Source organism: Panthera pardus, unplaced genomic scaffold (assembly GCF_024362965.1).
Source record: "Panthera pardus isolate Hobbes unplaced genomic scaffold, ASM2436296v1 HiC_scaffold_25, whole genome shotgun sequence".
Lineage (NCBI taxonomy): Eukaryota > Metazoa > Chordata > Mammalia > Carnivora > Felidae > Panthera > Panthera pardus.
The window spans coordinates 97135870-97157011 of record NW_026526821.1 but is presented as its reverse complement, the minus strand read 5'-3'; positions in this window follow the sequence as shown (position 1 = coordinate 97157011).

Genomic DNA, 21142 nt, shown 5'->3' with positions numbered 1-21142 from the left:
ATAGTATTCTATTGATTCTATTCTTCATTTGCTTTAGCACAAAAGTCATATAACTGATATCTTTGCTTTTTTCAACAAACTACCTCTCCCCACACTTAACTGATCCTTTTCATGGTTCTAAGAGAGAGTTTAGTAAAATGTGAACTTGCTTTTTTCTCTTCCTTTTAGATCCTTCAATACTCTTCATTTCGTCTAGGATTAATTCCCCCAAGACTTTGCCTAAACTACCAAGAGTATCAATGATTAGATCTTCTCACAGTATCAGCCTTATGTTTACTATTCATCACCATCAAAACCAAAGAACAAAAGCAAAAAATAAACTATTGGGACTACACCAAAATAAAAAGCTTTTGCAGAGCAGAGGATACTATTAACAAAACAAAAGGCAACCTGCTGAATGGCAGAAGATATTTGCAAATGACATATCTGATAAAGGGTTAATATCCAAAACATATATAAAGAACTTATATATCCCAATACCCAAAGAAACAAATAAACAAACAACAACAACAAAACCCCCAAAATAATCTGAATAATATACGTGCAGGGGATCGGAATAGACATTTTCCCAAAGAATATATGTATATATGATGGAATATTACTCAGCCATAAAAAAGAATTGATCTTGCCATTTGTTACAACATGGATGGATCTAGAGGGTATAATGTTAGGTGAAATAAGTCCAACAAAGAAAGACAAATACCATACGATTTCACTTAAACATGGACTCTACAAAACAAAATGAACAAACAAACAAACAAACAAAAGCAGAAGCAGCCCCATAAATATAGAGAACAAACTAGTGATTGCCAGAGGAGAGAGAAGTATGGAGATGAGCAAAATGTATGAGTGATTTAGGGAGGTACAGGCTTCCCATTATGGAATTAATAAGTCATGGGAATGAAAGGTACAGCAGAGGGAATATAGCGGAGGGTATTTTAATAGCAATTTATGGTGACTAATGGTAGCTACACTTGTGGCCAGCATAGCATAACCTAGAGATTCATCAAATCACTATTTTGTACACCTGAAATTGAGATAACATTGTTTTTCAATTATACTTTGGTTAAAAAAAAAGAAAAATAGGTCTAATCATAGAGAATTTGGGTGGCTTAAATTAAAACAGTCAAAGGCAGCTATTAAAGTCTAGATATGGGAACATTTATTTGAAATTTCGGGGATGAGACTATGCAAGTATTAGTCATTAGTCGTGGAGGTAACAGAGACAGGACTGGGCCAAAATGTGATAAGAATCATGGATCAGAACATTTCTTGGTGTTCTATCTTGCCTTTGCAAACCCATGGGACTTGTTCTACAGGAGAATCCATAAGAGTCCATGTGCCAGGAACAAGTAGACTAGGCAGCATGGGGTGAGAATTATTTAAAAAGGCAACACACAATGGTAGTTCTGGCATCTTATTGTAAAATGGTTCTATTACATCTTCTTAAAAAGGAGAGTCTATTACAAGTTTATCCATCTGAATTTCCAGCATAATAGGAGAAAATAAAAATTACTTAAATCTAGGGGAAAAAAAAAAAAAGGTAGGAGACTGGAAAGACTAAGATCATTTGTCAAACTAGAGGTTCTAAAAAGATAAAAATTAAGAAAAATTGATGTCAGAAGGTATAAAACATATAAGTAAGTTTTGTTTATTGAAACATTATTTAAAAACAGTTCCTTGGGGAGCCTGGGTGGCTCAGTTGGTTAAGCGTCTGACCAGCTCAGGTCAAGATCTCACAGCTTGTGGGTTTGAGCCCCATGTTGGGCTCTGCGCTGAAAGCTCGAAGCCTGAAGCCTCCTTCTGATTCTGTATCTCCCTGTCTCTCTGCACCTCCCCTGCTCATACTCTACCTCTCTCTCTGTCTCTCAAAAATAAATAAACATTAAAATTTTTTTTAAATAAAATAAAATAAAAACAGTACCTTCAAATAGTAACTTTAAGCTCTGGCTCTCTTCTTATGTCTAATCTCTCATCTTCTGATTAGAGAGTCACATCCATTGAGTCACTTCTTTTTTTTTTTATTTTTTTTAATGTTTATTTATTTTTGAGACAGAGAGAGACAGAGTATGAATGGGGGAGGGTCAGAGAGAGAGGGAGACACAGAATCTGAAACAGGCTCCAGGCTCTGAGCTGTCAGCACAGAGCCCGATGCGGGGCTCGAACTCATGGACCGTGAGATCATGACCTGAGCTGAGGTCGGACGCTTAACCGACTGAGCCACCCAGGTGCCCCGAGTCACTTCTTAATAGAGTCAATATATCCCAACATATCTGAATAACTTTCCCTGATTACTTCAATCAGAAAGTCAGAGACAAGGTTCACACTCATATTGTCCTTACTTCAAATTCATTTCTCTGCTTTTTCAATCATATCATACTCTCTCTTATAACTTTCAGAAAGTTAGGAAATTGGGAATCAATGATTCCAGTACTCTGCTTTAATGTATATAAAATATTACATTTCAATTTTCTAGGTGAAAAAAAAGAGAAATGAGTGCTAGAGACTTGGTTAAAGCACATACCTAATAGTCAGTAGTTACAAAATTACTGGAAGCAACAACATGAGGGACTTTATGTTTTATCCTCCCTCTTCCTTTCCTCCTTTTAACTTCTATTATTTCTTTATACAAAGCCCTGTGCCAAAACTGATGTGTATAGCCATGGAGTGATGCCTTGTACATTCTCCATAAATCTAGTTCTTCCATTCCCAGACACTTAGAACTTTTGGACTTTTTGCGTATTTTGTAGATCTTCCTTCCCACCAGCAAATTCTCTATTTGTAAACGTTTGTCTGCTCTCATTAGACTTCTCCCACCCCACCCCACTACCACACATTACAGCTCACCCTGTTCTGAGCTCTGAGGTTGTGTAAGTGGCTATACTTTATCTGAAAAAAACAATACAATCCCATGTGTTAGATGCTAATTTATTATTATTATGCTTTATATATGATGGATTTGCATATTAACAAGGTCCACTAAGATAATGACATTAAAATAAAAGGTATCATATCAAAGGAGAGAAAGTCAGAGTACATTCTATGTCATTTCCTCAGAAGAATCACTTTACAAAAGACAAATATTCTCCCACTCCAAAAATAAGTCAAAATGAATAAAAATTAACACAGTAAGTAAACTTTTAAGCAAAGGATGGTTTTTCCAGGGGTTCCTTTTTCTCCTTTTTCCCATCTATTTCCCCCTCATTTAATTCCATACTTGTCCTACTTCATTCTCCCCAGCTCCATTTTTTCGGAATCATTGCCTCTGACTCTTGTTATTTATTCATTTATTTATTTATTCAAGCATTGACAATTCTGAGACTTTCCTGGCTCAGCGATCTACAGATCATTCATCAGCATGTGAATGTCTTCCCAACAGTGACCTTGGCATTCCCAGAACAACATTATCTTTCCCCTGGTCCATCAGGTCAGGGTCCATGTTACAGAGAAATTCTAAATCTGGGGAGAAACTTATTTTAAAGGTTACATAATCTCTAAAGAGATTTGATTTTTGTAAATGTGCTTGTATTATTAGGAAAATAAAAATAAACACTGAGCAAAAGTTTAAGAAAACAGAAGGTGGTAGTAAGCTATTCTTTATTCTTTGATGGCAAGATAAGGTCTACTGATCAATTTAGACAAATATATATATATATATATATATATATATATATATATATATATATTTTTTTTTTTTTTTTTTTTTCCCTGAAATATGTTGCTTATAGTGAAGCAATCAACAACAGCCTTATGATCTGGGCACTTGAGTTGTGATATACAATATACGCCCCTTTGCTAATATTATTTCCTGAGATTGCAAAATTTTTTTTTTCTTATGAATTCCTTTAGCTAATCACCAAAACTACATCCTCAGAGAAGCCTTCCCTGATCTCTGAAATATTGGGTAGAAATGTTACTGTCTGTGGGCACAGAACCCCTAGTTTTAAGCCTCATTCTAACAATATTAGCTTCATTAACTTGCCAATTTTATTTATCTGACACAAATTTTCATAAGATATCTAATGTAATGGTATTTCTCTTGCAGGGTCATTTAAAAAACTACAAACCCTAGATTTAAAATATTTAGCATATAGGAAATACTTAATAAGTGGTAATCTTCTTATTACTATTTAGTTTTCCTACTTAATAATAGTTTTATTCCATTTTTATAATAATTATTTAGCCCCTTATTAGAGCCCTTTCTTCCCATGTTTGTGTATTAATCCGGGATCACTACAAATGGAGGAAAGAAGGATTAATGTACTAATAAGGCTTGGGAGGTACAATCCCAGACTGACAAAGTGAGGGGAAACAGGGAGTGGAGCAGTAGAAGACATGGTACATTGCAATGAATGCAAGGTAATTCCTTACTATCCTCGTACCATTTCAAATGGAGCACTGATGAGCTAAAGCAGTTATATCACCCCACAGAACTTAGGATGGGTTGAGAAAAGTATCCTTTGAAGTAGTCCTCTACAGTAAGGGAGATTTATGTACCTGGATCCTTCCTGCCTCCTTTTTCATTGGTCTAGTCACTACGCAGGGAGATAACACCTCCCCTTCCTGAGTTGAATCATTTGACTCTTCAGTGGACATTGTAGAAAGGGGTCTCACCACCACCACCCCCCACGTGGTGTGTTGTCTTATGTAAATCTGAAAGAGAAGGGTCAACTTGGTGAAAGTGTGTACCAACAGAGAAAGAAAACAGGATGTGGTTGGAATCTGGGAAGGCACCCTAGGTGTATATACCAACACACTAGTTCTCCCGTCACACTGGACAATACTTGAGGACAAACACTTTGCTCTGTTTTTTTTTCTATATTTGTACTATTTTATTTGTATATTTGTACTTGGTATAGTGGCTGGCATTGAATGTCTGCTTGTAATGTAAGTAAACAAAACAATCAAAGAATACACACATAAGAGACATCATAGTACCAAAATAAAGAGTCTGTTACTTCATTCCTTGGAAGATATGGTAAAACAATTACTCAATGAATGATATATACAACATTAGTTGATTGAATTAGATTGCTGATTCAAATTACTACTTTTTAACCAATTAATTGCAATGAGTGAATCACTTATTTGCTGTAGAGATTACCAAAATCACAGAGAAGAAAGAATAAAAACAAGGCAATCTGAAATATTTATACATCTATTACTTTTTGGCTTCTGCAAAAAGAATTGTTTCTCTTCCCTTTGCATGTCTTTCTCCATTTGTGACTTCCTAAAATGTTCTTAGAGCTTTTTGCTCCTTTCTTTTACATTTACTGTCACACTGTTTTCATCATAGAAGCCTGAGAAAGAACCAAAACATGATATAAAATACACATCTTTGAGCTCTGGATATATTCCCTTCATTGTTTGCATGTCTATAAAATGTTTTGTTTTTCTGTTTTCTTCTGCATGTTCATGTGTGTATGCCAGAAATCAATTAAAAAAAACAATGACAATAACTTAAAAAAAAACAGCCTAAATATCACAATGATTCTTTTTTAAGGAAAAATACTTGTGTTCTACAGGATAGCATGGAAAACATCTAAATTACAGTTGGAGGGAGCCCTTAGGAACAATATTTCAAATATTATTCAGTACTCACTGGCACAGAAAAGTGAAGACTATATTTGCATAACATGTAGATGGACAACTTAATTAAAATGAAATATCTACTTCAAGAAAAATGTATCAGTACTTTTTGAGTCCAGCATATGCACGACTAGCAGGATCCTTTGGAAAGATCTTTGTCAGGTTGGCAATCATGCAGCACATAAGCCACCACTTGCTGCCCCCAGCCTGAGCTCCATAGGGCAACACAACGACTGGTCATTGATCTATGTTCTATAGTGAACTTTGGAAGTAGCAATCCTAATGCCATTCTTTGATTCTGGTGGCTTAGTCCCCCTTTTGCTCCCTCTCAACAGGGCTTGTACTGAGATTAATGTCTTATTTGTTATTGGTCATAAAGATTTGAGTAAGGATTTAAATAGCTCAATGCAACATTTTAAAATTCTGACTTTACTTAACATGTTGTTTACAAGAAATACCAGCTTTGAATATGGAAAGAAATGCACCAACTCAAAGTCTTCTGCCACACAGTTAAATTTTCCAGAAGCAAAAGTGTGGTCCAGCATTTCCCAAATTGCAAACATATATTGTACCATGAAATTTTGTTAGAACTTTCTTTTAGGAAATGGTATTTTTTAATGGTAAAGTGAGTTTTGGTAACCTGCATACTGTCTCTCCCATTCTTCCTTCCCACCACTACACAGTCATTCATAGCATTTATGTATAAATTAAAGCCTCATACAAAATCTCCTGAAAAGATACCTGTTTTGTGTTTTTTATTTCAGTGCTATGGAAACGACTGAGTTCAAAGAAACCTTGAATCAGAGAATATCTATACATAGAAACTGGGAGAGTGGTGTTCTACAAAACTCACTTAGGAGACACTAGAGGTTAGATCAAGTCACATGGAGAAGTAGTAACTAGTCTTCTATTCTTCAAGTCTTTTCTCAAACACACTGTCCAGAAGCCACCCCAAATTTCTCATGTTTCTGTATCTGTAAAATATTCAACTTCTGTTAAACTGCCATCATAGTCTGTCTTGCCTATAGTCATTCATTGATACTTTAATAGCACTTATTATTTAGTATTAGTGACTTTACACAGAATTTAATCTGATTTTCATAACAGTCCTTCAAGGTGGGTATTAACATTTTACTTACAGATGATGGCACTACAGTTTAAGTAGTTAAAAAGAAATCCCTCAGTTCATTTGAGTGATCTCATTTTCCCCTCATTACACTATACTGCCTCCTTTATGTATCTTCTTTAAATTTACTGTGAGCTTCTACTGGGCAAATTGTTTCCAATGATTTAATTTCAACCCCTTTCCAACAAGCTGCAAGCACTGCCTTGATAATCTCCTAGATTTTTTTCTCTACCTGTATATATGTTTATGTGTACAAATTTATTATAGACAAATTTAGAGATTACCAAAAAACAATTGCTTAGTAATGACAAAGAACTGAGAAATATTATCTAAAGTATGGACTTTTTAGTCCTACCATGGCAATTGTACATTTACCTAGGTTGTGGGTACATCAGTAGAAAAAGCTCAAATGACCTAAAAATAGTACAGTAAAATATAAGAAGAGTCATTCAACAGTCTCTTAAACAAATGGTGTTGGGAAAACTGGACAGCAACATGCAAAAAAACTGAAACTGGACCACTTCCTTACACCATATACAAACATAAGCTCAGAATGGATTAAAAACCTAAATGTGAGACCTGAAACCATAAAAATCTTAGAAGAGAGCGCAAGAAGTAATTTCTCTGACATCAGCTCTAGCAACATTTTTCTAGATATGTCTCTCAAAGCAAGGGAAACAAAAGCAAAAATAAGCCATTGGCACTATACCAAAATAAAAAGCTCTGCACAGCAAAAGAAACAAAGCTAAAGGAGAACCTACTAAATGGAAGAAGATATTTGTAAATGATGTATCTGATAAAGAGTTAGTATCCAAAATATGTGAATAACTTATGCAACTCAACACCAAAAATAATAATCCAATTAAAAATGAGAAGACATGAACAGACATTTCCAAAGAAAACATACAGATAGCTAACAGATAAAGATGCTCAACATCACTAATCTTCAGAGAAATACAAATCAAAACCACAATGAGATATCACCTCACATCTGTCAGAATGGCTAAAATGAACAACAGAAAAAACAACAAATGTTGGTGAGAATGTGGAGAAAAGAAACACTCATACACTGTTGGTAGGAACGCAAGTGATGCAGCCACCGTGGAAAACAATTATCATATGGTCCGGTAATTCCACTACTGGAATTACCCAAAGAATATAAAAACACTAATACAAAAAGATATATGCACCCTTATGTTTATCGCAGCATTACTTACCATAGCCAATTGTGGAAGCAATGTAAGTGCCCATTGACAGAAGAACGGATAAAGAAGTGGCATATATATATATATATATATATATATATATATATATATATACACACACACACACACACACACACACACACACAATACATATATATATATATACACAATGGAATATTACTCAGCCCAAAAAAAAGAAAGAAAAGAAAAGAAAAGAGAAAAGAAATCTTGCCATTTGCAACAACATGGCTGGGTCTAGAGGGTATTATGCTAAGTGAAATAAGCCAGTCAGAGAAAGACAAATACCATATGGTTTCATTCATTAGTAAAATTTAAGAAATGAAAGGAACAAAGAAAAAAAACAGACAAACAAGCAAAAAAAAAAAAACCCAAAAGACTCTTAATTATAGAGAACAAACTGATGGTTATAAGAGAGGAGGCTGGTAGGAGATGGGTGAACTAGGTGAAGGGCATTAAAAGCACACATCATGATGAGCACTGAGTAATGTACAGAATTGTTGAATCATGATATTATACACCTGCAACTAATATAACAATGTAGGTTAATTATACTAGAATTAAAATAAAAAAATGAACTGCCAAAAAAAAGTCATCCATATGCATTGATCAGATATTTTGAACTTTGTTATAGATTCTAATTTCTTACTTTTTTACTCTTTTTCTTCCTAAGTTTTTGATCCTAACAGTAGTCATAATTTAACCATGACAATGTCTAAAATAAAGACAGCCAACAATATTTGATACAATGTATACCATGTACCTGGCAACCAAATTTCCATACTTTACACAAATATCATTCCCTAGAAACACCAAAGTCACTTATATAATGACACGTATATAATTTTATCAATTCAATTTCCCAGATTTGGTGAACAGAGTGGAGTAGCTTACATAGCAGTGAGTATGTCCTCATCCTTCTCCAGCTTCCCATGACTTCTTAGACTACCTGATCTCTTCACACCCACCCAATCTGCTATTTGGAGCAAAATATTTTCTCTGAATCTGTATTAAAAATGTCCAGTAAGGTGTTAACCCAAGCTTTCTTCATAGAGCCTTTTGAATTGTAATTGAGGAATTGGAGGTTTATAACATAAATCACAAATTTTTAAGAGCAAAATTTAGATAGCATAATAAGAAGAGCACAGAATACTTCAAAGGAATGTTCATCCTAAGAATCCTTCAGAACATGGCCCATGAACTTACATTTCATTCATTATTATTATTTGGAGAAAGTGGCGGTGACATGCACTAGAGCTCAGATGTGAGTCTTTCATCTAGGGCTGTACTTTGCTAGATAAATGAAATACTGGTCAAGTGAGAACTTGAGGCCTAACCCAAGATACATATGCTGGTCAGCAGAGTTAGAAGAGGAGATTTTGACAAGAGGAATTTTTTGGAGGAAAAAAAGTTATTACAGCTGGGGAAGGAGGGAAGTAACAAGGGAAATGAAATTGAGATGTCAAAGCTAACTTCCCTCACCTAATACGAGTGTTTAACATTTTTGGTTAAACTGTCACCCCATTTAGTTGCAAAGCATGCCCAGAGAGCATGTCTTAAAGTGGATTAACATGAAGTGAAATCCTAACTCTGAATATACTGTATCCAGAATGGTTGGTTGAGAGCAGAAATAGTAATATGAAGGTCTTTATTAGCAGAGTTGAATTAATGGATTGCTGAAATGGGAAATAGTAACATAGAATTATGAAAAGATAGTTCCTAGAACACCTATGTGACTGACTGATTTTTTTAAATGTTTCATTTGTATCTTAACTATTTAGAAAAAGTGGCAGCGTTTCCCTGCCACACATCAGTTTCAAAAGCTGGTGCTACACATATAAAACAACTTCCCTTGAAGGGTTTCCTTAGATACACTGTCAACATTAGTGTAAGCTCTGAAAATAAGCCATTGAGTGGAAATCGCTTGCTGCCTAAATTATTCCTTGCTGCTGAAACTGGAATCATACCGATGCCTGAGAAAAAATACAGCTCTTAGAAATAGCTAGACCCAAGCACAAGGCTACTTCTACATACAGAGACACTACTGAACCAATTGTTCTAAATATCCAGATGATTTGGTCTTATGGTATCCTAATACAAATTATCTTGATCTGGAGAGAGAAAAACAAAGAGTGACTGAGGTACATATGTGCATTTTCCAAAACGTATTGTGCCTTCAAAGTCTATTGCCATATCAACCAAAATGAGCTTAGTATTATACAAAAAAAACCCCACAATTTTTAGGAGGAACTATGCTATCAATACTTCATATTTGTGATGCTAGCTTATTCACCCATCATTTTAAAATCTGTAACCCACATTAGACACATCATAAATCCTTACACTAAGACCAAAATGCAGCAAGAGAGAAAATTATGATTATTTTAGCTTTTTTAAAGCCTCTCATCTGTCAGCAATGGATCACGGGTGTCCAAAAGTGATGATATCAGATGGGGCCAGAGAAGGAATGGGATATTCTAACAAGAAGGCATATTAAAATTGAACTCACTGAGTGGGTTAGCAGTATGTAACCATCAAATACCAGAAATCCAAGTAGAGTATCTCTGAACCAAAATAGCTGAATAAGCTAATAAAGTATCAATATTGAGTAATGTCCCTTCATCTTGTGGGAAGAGCTGTCTCATAGATGTATGCAGATATGGTTAAGCAAATGAAGGAAAACGTTCACAGGGAAGAGAAGAAATCCATAGGGAGCAGTGGACATGGTTGACACCTCAGTCCTATGGAAAGTCTTCATAATTCTAATATGAACCATGGGTGCTGGGTAAATAAACCGAGGTAGACTTATCCTATCACTTATTTGTTATTAAACACACACACACACACACACACACACACACACACACACACACACACACAAAACTTTGTTATTTATTCTATACTTTTGAACTGAACTGTCTCAAGTTATGTCAGTATCATGCCAGTTGATTCCAGCAGGGTCTAGTTACATTTATTCCAGAATGTTCTAGCTACATTTAATTTCCAATTATTTCTCATGTGTGTCATACTCTTTCAAGGTTTTCTAACTTTGACTGGGTTTTTCCTTTTGCCTAAAACTATCTTACTCATTCTCTTTGAAACAATTTTATATTACGTGTACGAAGTCTTTCAAATAAAAAACTTAAAATTTTCCTCTTTTGTAATGCCTGCATTGATTATTTTTTCCATCTCAAAAAGATTTGTTCATATGTTTTTTAGACTACTTATCCAACTTTGCTTAAAAATCTATTTTGCATATGTGCATCTTCTAATAAATATGTTATAGCTTCTAGAATAGGGATTTTGTTTGTTTGTGTTTTTTTTTATCTTTGTGTCCTCAGAGCTCAGAATTGAGCCAAATACATTATATGTATTTAACAAATGTATATTGAATAAACATAAGAACACATTAATCTCACTTCCAGTCCAAATTTTGTATGACTGTTAGAGGCATTCTCTATCACTTTCTCTATTGCAAACTCCAGAAATATGAAAGGTCAGGTTGCATAGTAGAAGGTAAAATGTATAGGTAGACAACCTGAATGAGTTCTGATTGAAAGGTTAATTATCACATGCTATACAGCCCTAAGAAAATCACCATCTTTCTAGTCTTAGAGGGAGGTGGGCCTTTTAGAACCTCTCCAACTATAAAAGTTTATGTTATTTTGAGTATGTGACCCACTTGACTTGGGACACAATTTTAAACTCACAAACAATGAACCTGTCAGTGTATTAATGAATACATATTTTGTCTATCTTTTAGATAAACTCATAATGTATAAACTACTTAACTAAATGCCATGGAAAGTACTCTAGTTTGTATTCGTGGAAATCAAGAGATGTCATTAGGTAAGAGAATTGTTAGCTTTTATTTGTTAGCAACAAAATTTAAGTGATACCATCCTGACATGGAATAGAATGAGACTTTATACTACCATTGTCAATGAGAATGTTAAAGCTATATTTTAAAAAAAGGAGAAAACAAAATGCTGTTCTATGCATACCAAAGAACACGTACCTACACATACACATGGACATAGGATTCTTAGCTTATGCATCATGAAGGACAGAATGCTCATTAATAGGTAGACAGAAGGCTTAACTAATCATCAAGAAATTAATTACACACTGACTTAGCAAATAATTTCCTCCTGGGGCCACTTTTTCATAAACAGGCAGAATGAGAATGGTAGCCAAAATTATCTTTCAATTCCCTCCCAACTTACACATTTAATTGTTGCATGTTTTCTGAAATTAAACAAAATAAAACCAAACACAAAGTAAAAATACATGAATTCTTGGTTGTGTCATTAATGTGTACCTTCAATTAGATGGAAAGTGTGGAGACATTCCTTAGCAGATGAGGATCTCAGAACATGCTTACTTTGCTAGTTCCAGTTCTTTCTAGCATTAATAGAGGATGAAGCAAATGCCATTACCATACATTATTTGGCCTCAGAGAAATAAGTATTTGGGTTTTTCCCCAGAACTCTAAAAAGTCATGACCATATCCTTGACAAATGATCAATGTAGTCAAGGAAGACTGAATCTCCAAATTACAGAATTCAGTTATGAATAATCCAAACATTTCTCACTTGCAGTTCTAAACATACTCCATTATTTACAGCCATCTACCCTGCCATGCCAGTGAAAAAAGAAACATGTCTGTCACTATAGGAAATAACTATGTTGACAATGTCCAAATTCAGACTTTCACCAATATCAGAGGGCTAAGCATGTTGCATAATCAATAGAATAAAGGGATACTATGTGGGATTGCCTCCAGGAAAACAACTTTTAAAGAATTGAGTAGTTTTCCAAAGAGTTTCTGAATTGGCCACATGGTCTGAACAACCACAGAACACTATTTCATCTACCCTCATTTTTTGTATCCTTGTTTTGTCTACGGATTCTGGCACAGTCTATTTTCAACCTGGATCCCAAACTGCAATAGCTCCAACTATCTGCTTTACTTTGTCATTATTTGAGTTTTGTTCTAACACATTTCTAAACTCTACTTTCAGCAAAAGTTTAAATCCCCCTTGAATTAAAGAATGGATCCCACAGTACTTGCACACACATGCATTCGCTCTTTGCTCTCGCACTTGCTTTCTCACTGACCACTTACTCCTGTCCTATCTGGCCTGCCCAGGATGCACCTTGCCATCTCCCCACAGCCACCAGTTGACAGCCCACAGTGGAGCAAGCTTGGCCTGGATGTGCACCTGCAGCAGGGGTGCCCTGACAGAGCAGGGTACTTTGGCTACCTGGCTGCCTTTGTCATGTGGGAGGAGTCAACATGGCAGAGAAGTAGGGGAACCCAAAGTTCCCTCATCCCTCAAACATAGCAGTGTTGAGGCCAGAAGACTTGGAATTCTAGGAATCTGGGCTATACAGAAACCTCTCCAGGGGACTGTGTGGACAACTTGGCAGGTGATAGGTCCTGAATGTGAACTGGGAAAGATAAAATGGGCCTCATAGGCACCGAGGGGAGGGATCCCCTTCTGTGGAGAGACAAAAGGAAGAGAAATAGAGGTTGTGGCAGTGTAGAATTGTATTTGGACAAGAGAAAAAACACACACTGGGGAACAGAAAAAATGGAGAAAGAACCAATTTCTACTGTGGGACTTTCCCTGGGCTGGGGCCAGCCACCCTGTGCATGCACCTGGGGAGGCAGAGAACCAACCCAGGCTTGGTAGCCAGCTCAGGGGCACAGTCAGAGAGAATAGTCTCCTTCCTTGAGTGTTGTGGGAAGAAGACAAATAGCCACTCCAAGGGCAAAAGGCCCTGCAGGCACCCACCAGCCAGAGGCCCTTTGTTAGCTGTCTGGGTGCAGTGGCACTACCCAGAACTGGGGTGCACAGAGAGGGATCCTTTAAGACATCAGGGTTTCAATCCCAGCCAAGTGCCTGGGAGGTGTGGGAGACTGTGGAATGGGGCAAACCGGCACGCATGTCACTGTGAAGACAGCCTGAATGAACAGAATTGGTTTGGGACACCTGGGGAGGAGAGACTGGGATGTCACCATTTTTCTCCCTATCACTAACAAGGTGAGGTTTCGGAGAATGGACAAGGGGCCCACCGTGGAAGTGAAACCAGCCTACACCAAACCACGCCCCTCCGTGCCTGGTAACTGCATATCTAACAGAGCAAGATTGACACTGACTGAACCAGACAGCCCCTCCTCCAGACCAGCTCAGCCACAGGTTCCAAGGCACCATCAGATATATGTTCAATGCTTTTGCATTTTCTGATTTTAAACTAAAGGCTGTAACAAGAGATGAAGAAGGGCATTATATCATAATTACAGGGTCTATCCATGAAGAAGAGCTAACAATTATAAATGGTTATGCCCCCAACTTGGAGAAACCCAAATATATAACTCAATCATAAACATAAGCAATCTTATTGATAAGAATATGGTATTTTCAGGGGACTTTAGCACTCCACTTACAGCAATCGACAGATTATCAGAAAATCAATAAAGAAACAATGGCTTTGAATGATACACTGGACCAGATGGACTTCACAGATATATTCAGAACTTTTCATCCTAAAGCAGCAGAATACACATTCTTCTCTAGTGCACATGGAACATTCTCCAAGACAGATCACATACTGGATCACAAAACAGCTCTCAATAAATATAAAAGAACTAAAATCATACCATGTATATTTTTCAGATTACAATGTTATGAAACTTGAAATCAACCACAAAAAAATTGGAAAGCCTCCAAATGCATGGAGGTTAAAAAACATCCTAATAAAGAATGAATGGCTCAAGCAAGCAATTAAGAAGAAATTAAAAAAAAAAATATATGGAAGCAAATGAAAATGAAGACAGTCCAAACACTTTGGGATGCAGCAAAAGCAGTCCTAAGAGGAAAATACATTGCAATCCAGGTCTATCTCAAGAAACAAGAAAAATCCCAAATATAAAACCTAACCACACAACTAAAGGAACTGAAGCAGAACATCAAAGAAACTCCAAAGATAGCAGAATAAGAGAAATAATAAAGAGTAGAGCAGAACTAAACAATATATAATCCCACCCAAAAAAGAACAGTATAACAGATTAATGAATCCAAGAGCTGTTTTTTTAAATAAACAAAATAAATAACCCCTACCCAGACTTATTAAAAATAAAAATGGGAGAGGGCCCAAATAGATAAAATCACAAATGAAAGGGGACAGATCACAACCAACACCATACAAATACAATTATTAGAGAATACTATGAAAAATCATATGCTAACAAACTGGACAATCTGGAAGAAATGAACAAATTCCTAGACATCTACAAAGACTCAAACACTACAAAGACTCAAACAGGAAGAAATAAAAAATTTGAACACACCAATAACCAGCAAAGAAATGGAATCAGTTGTCAAAAATCTCTCAACAAATAAGGATTCTGGGCCACATGGCTTCCCGGGGAAATTTTACCAGACATTTAAAGCAGAGTTAATACCTATCCTTCTAAAGCTATTCCAAAAAAATAGAAACAGAAGGAAAGCTTCTGGACTCATACAATGAAGCCACAAAGGAGAATTACAGGCCAGTATCCTTGATGAACATGATTGCAAAAATTCTGAATGAGATACTAGAAAATCAAATTCAACAGCATATAAAAAGAATTACTAACCATGATCAAGTGGGATTCATTCCTGGGCTGCAGGCCTGGTTCAATACTTGCAAATTAATCAATATGATACATCACATTAATAAAAGAAAGCATAAGAAACATATAATCCTGTCAATTGATGCAGAAAAAGTATTTGACAAAAATCAGCATCCTTTCTTAATAAAAACCCTGAAGAAAGCTGGGATAGAAGGAAGATATCTTAACTTCATAAAAGCCATAAATGAAAAGCCCACAGCTAATAACATTCTCAATGGGGAAAAATTGAGAGCTTTCCCCCTGACATCAGGAACACAACAGGGATGTCTACTCTCACCACTGTTGTTTAACATAGTATTAGAAGTCTTAGCCTCAGCAATCAGATAACAAAATGAAATAAAAGGCATCCAAATTGGCAAAGAAGAAGTCAAACTTTCACTTTTTGCAGAAGACATGATATTTCACATGGAAAGCCCAAAAGACTCCACCAAAAAGCTGCTAGAAATGATACATGAATTCAGCAAAGTCACAGGATAAAAAATCAATGTTCAGAAATTGGTTGCACTCTTATACACCAATAATGAAGCAACAGAAAGAGAAATCAAGAAATCAATCCCAAGTACAATTGCACCGAAATCCATAAAACACCAAGGAATAAAACTAACCAAAGATGTAAAAGTATGCTGAAACTATAGAAAACTTATGAAAGAAATTGAAGAAGACACAAAGAAATGGAAAAAACATTCCATACTCATTGATTGGAAGAACAAATATTGTTAAAATGTCAATACTACCCAAAGCAATCTACACATTCGATGGGATCCCAATGATAATTGTGCTGGCATTCTTTTCAAAGCTTATTACATCATATTCCTAACTGAATATTTCATAAACCTTTTTGTCTGTTTCCCTCTCCTAATACACAGACATACACTGACTCATCTTCCACATAGTGGTCAGCACAAGTTTTTCAAGTCAGGTTAACACATCTGCTTGGGACTGTCTTTTCCCTCTTTGTCTACTGCCATTGCTTAGATCTTACATTAAATTTCCTTCCTTGGTACACCTGGGTGGCTCCGTTGTTCATGTCCAACTCTTGATTTTGGCTCAGATAGATCTCACAATTTGTAAGATCGAGTCCTGCATCAGGCTCTGTGCTGACAGCATGGAGCCTGCTTGGAATTCTCTCTTGCCCCCCTCTCTTTGTCCCTCCCCTGCTTGCACATTCACATTTACTCTCTCTCTCAAAATAAATAAATAAACTTAAAAAATAAATAAATATATTTCTTTCCTCAGAGTCATTCCTTGACTCTCAAATCAATGCTAACTATTCTTCATAATCCTTTCATGTTAGCATATAGTTTCTTCCAGAGTACTCATCCCAATTTTTGTCATATCTTTCTTTCACAAAGTACTTACCATAATTGGTACCTATTCATTTCTTGACTTGCTTCTCTGCTGTATTGTGAGGTCCTTGACCAAAGGGCACCTACATGTTTGAGGTGATCAGTATCTATCTTTGTCAGGAGTAGGTATGCACTACTACAGGATTAACTAATGATTGACGATTGTTTTATTCTATTTTGTCACCAAAGAATGTTTCAAATATCAGGAAATAGGTATATAAAACATACTATGATTATTCAGGGAAAAGATGACACACATTTAATGTTTTGAAAGTTAACCACTTGTAGTAGATTGATTGTAAACTACCGTTGGGGTTGATTCAAGGAGCTAAGATCCTGAGGACTGCATTCCTGGGCATGTAGGACTCCTTTACAGGGGTCGTAGGTAGACATGTGTAGCCAAAAAGAAACAACATATATTCCCTCAACAATCACATTCAGAAACGTATTAGAGAGGAGAGTGGGCTGGGATGAGGGGTGCTGGAAGGAGGTAGTGACTGCACCTCCCTCAGAAAATGTTGGATTTGGAGCTTGTGTATGTACCTTGTATTAGAGTGTTAAGATGTACTGAATTAATGACAGGTAAATCTTTACTTGAAAGAAGGAGATGGGCACCAGAAAAGAAGACATTTGTCAACTGCCACCTGGAATGATCTTCAGCAACAAGAAAAGTTTAAGGGCACTGAACACATGACAGGGGGCTATCACCACTATTTAAGAAAGAACAGGTGATTAAAACCCAGCTTTCCACCCTTTACAACAGAGAAATCTCAATTAAAGGAGACTAATATTGTTTCCATCCACCAACTTTTATAGGCAAAAAGTTATGAGGGAAATAAAACACTTTCAACCACATTTTGCATGACAGAAGTTAAAAAGACAGAATCTTCCATAACCTGCTTTGCCTCTTGGGTAAATATGCAGACATAATTTACCTTGCAACACAACTGTGACATCCCATTATTGGCTAGGTAAGTAGAAATCTCCTCAAGATTAATAAGTTACTTGCTCCAGTGGCACCAACATCGTCATTATATCCCTATCCCAAATACCCAAATGCATTGTGAATGACAGAATTTTTAACTCGTATTCATGTTAGATACAGTTTATGGCATTTTAGTCATTGAAAACATTAAACTGTATGTTCTTTTCCCGTTAAACACCAACAACCCATCAAAAAAACATTGGTGGTATTTTTAAAAGAGTGAATGGTAGGACACATGAGCACAGTTTTGCTCATTACCTGGTTTTCAGTCAGTTTCCCTGACTCTTGGTTTTCTGTTATTAATTTTTATTGTGGAAGAAAAGTTTTTCCTGCGTTTCTCAAAAGCAAAGAGGGAAGGTCTATTTGTCGATATTTTTGTATATTCAAGGCAAATATTGGACCCTTGATACAAGTCCCCAGATCACAGCATCATTTCTCAGTGATCAATCCTTTTAGCCAGGACACTGAGTGGAAGTGTGAGATACCATTATTACAGGCAGCTAAACATTTGGGCTTTAAAGAAAGTTATAATTTATAACAAAAGAGGCATAAATTGGAATTGATTTCATTAGAGGAACTTAACACCCACAAAATAATGATACTACTTTTTCTTTAGGGACACTATTGCATTACAGTTTTGCTTCACTAAATTAAAAATGCTATCAAGTTGCTAGTAAATTCTGAAGTTTGCTATTGAGCAAACTCTAAAGGCCATTTAGAGGCCAGGAGCTCATATATACCAATAGAAACAAATTAGACACAAAGTTTAAAAGTCATCTTTCATTACAGGAAACTTTGAAAGTACATCAACATTTTACCATTTTTGTTGTTGTTGTTAATACTCCATTTTAATGACTCAGCAGATGATTTCACTGATGTTTAGCGGCTGAAGAAGGTATACTTAATGATGCTGAGTATTTGAGAGTTCAAGAATATTTGGACTGTGGACCACTCTACAATGATTAGAGTGATTCCAAATGAGTTATCCTATGCCTGTTTTCTAAATGAGTGCTTAAAGTGGCCTGTAAATAATTCCAGTGGAATGTTTTTAAGAACTGGTCAATGGCCAGACACTTTTTATTTCCTGGGAAGTTCAGAGTTAATGCTCCAGATGTTAAAAGCTTGTAAGTGGGGTGCAGATGAGGGCAGATATTAAACCGAAATGACTAACTGAATCATATTTGGAAGAAATGCTCTGTCCTGCTTATATGTTTTAACTGCCTGCAATCAATCAAAATGTCACAAGCATTAAGGGTTACCAGAGCACGGATTGAACAATGCAGAAGGATCATAAGGGACTAAAAAAAAAAAATCAGGCTGTGAGAAGAGTTCCTGTCCCAGAAGTTACCACCTGCAAGCCAAACACCACAAGGAAATGTGGATGCCTGAGGATAGTTGCTTCCACCTGTTGAAGAGACAGTGTTTAGTGCCTGCCTACTTCTCAGACTACATTTTGAGAATCAAGTCCCAGAGACAAGTGTCACCCTGTCTTTAATTTAAGCCCTACCTCAACAGTCCTCATTACTTGCTCATCAGCCTTTCCTGAATGATAGTAATTATGACCCAAGATAAGCAAATCCCTTCAGGGAAAATCCCACTACCACTTTAAGGAATGTATTCCTGCCCAGTTGCCCCCAAGAGAATACTGACTTTAGAGCACAGCAGTGCAACCTAAGGTTACTCTAATTCCACCTTGTCAGATAATTCCAGTAACTGATTCAGTTACATATTGGCATTAGTTAATTGCTTTTTCTCATTTAAGTTATGGTTCTCCTGGATTTTGGTGTGAAGGTATTTCCTCTTGTATATGGATATTTTTCCCCTATTATGAAGGAATTCTGAGCCTTACTTAAATCTTTAACTGTAAGTTTAACACATAGGTTCTGGCCTAAATTTGTGGGCTATGGTTCCAACGACAATTTAATTTTCGGAGCCATTGCTGTGCTATGTTTTTGTGCTTGATTCATCAAGCTTGATTGTATTTGTGCTTGGCGGTGCTAGGGGCTCCCACTAGTCCCTGATCTTCCTGCCTGAGGGAGCAGATGTAGTTTCTCTAGGCTGGGCCACCTGCTACCCTGAGAAACAGGGAAAGAATCTCCAGCCTACAGAAACAAAGGGGCTACCTAGTCCTGGCTGCTCTTTGTTGCAGGATCCTGCTTATTGTCACATGTCTGTTAATGTTGAAGAGGGGAATTAGGAGCTCAGAGGAAAAAGATCTCCCAGCCCGCCACATGTTAATGGTGTAATACACCCCGCCTGTGGGGGAAGGAGAGCACATCTGGGGCTGGCTGCTGTTGTGTCATCCCCCTGCTGCTGATGCCTGGCTGCCTGCTGTCTCTATGTAGGGGAGGGGAGTGTCAGATCCAGGTAGAGAGGAAGGGTGAAAGGAGAGAATTATCTTCACCATTTGTCAGTGGGGCTTGATGTAGTAGTTGGGGTATCTCTGAACAGGTGGGCACTAAAATTCCAGTCTAATGAGTTTAAAGAAAATGGTGGGGAGAAATCACTGTCTTTTTTTTTCTTTCTTTTTTCAAATGTTTATTTATTTTGAGAGGTGGGAGGGGCAGAGAGAGAGGGAGAGAGAGAATCCCAAGCAGGCTCCACACTGCCAGTGCAGAGCCTGACGTGGGGCTTGATCTCACTAACCATGAGATCATGCCCAGAGCCAAAATCAAGAGTTGGATGCTTAAGTGACTGAGCCACCCAGGCACCCTGGAAATCATTTTCAATATGACTCATTTTCAGTTTGAGTCTTAAGCCCTGTTCGGGTCAAATACTGCCTATACTAAAAAGACCATATTCTTTTTAGTACTCATATAGTCCCATTTCTCACTTGGTTAGAAATTGGTAAAAAGTTATTAAGTTATCTTAAGTTTTCAAAAAAATTTGCTGTAAGATTAAACGTATGGATGGCTATTTTGGATTGAAACAGGATGTAGAGAGGTTAAGGCTATTTGGTATATGGTAGCTGCAGCATAGTGAACAGAGCTTATATTGGAAAAAATGGAGGTTTTCATTTGCCTTTAGGACTTCCATTAACATTATAGAATATAGATGACTGAGGATTTTTTTAAAGGTAGGTTTATGTGCCAGAAGAGCTGAATGAACAGTGTAGGTATTTTTCATCTTTTAAAATTTGGTGTCATATAGTGATAATATTATTTGTATCATTAAAATTATAATACCAAAATC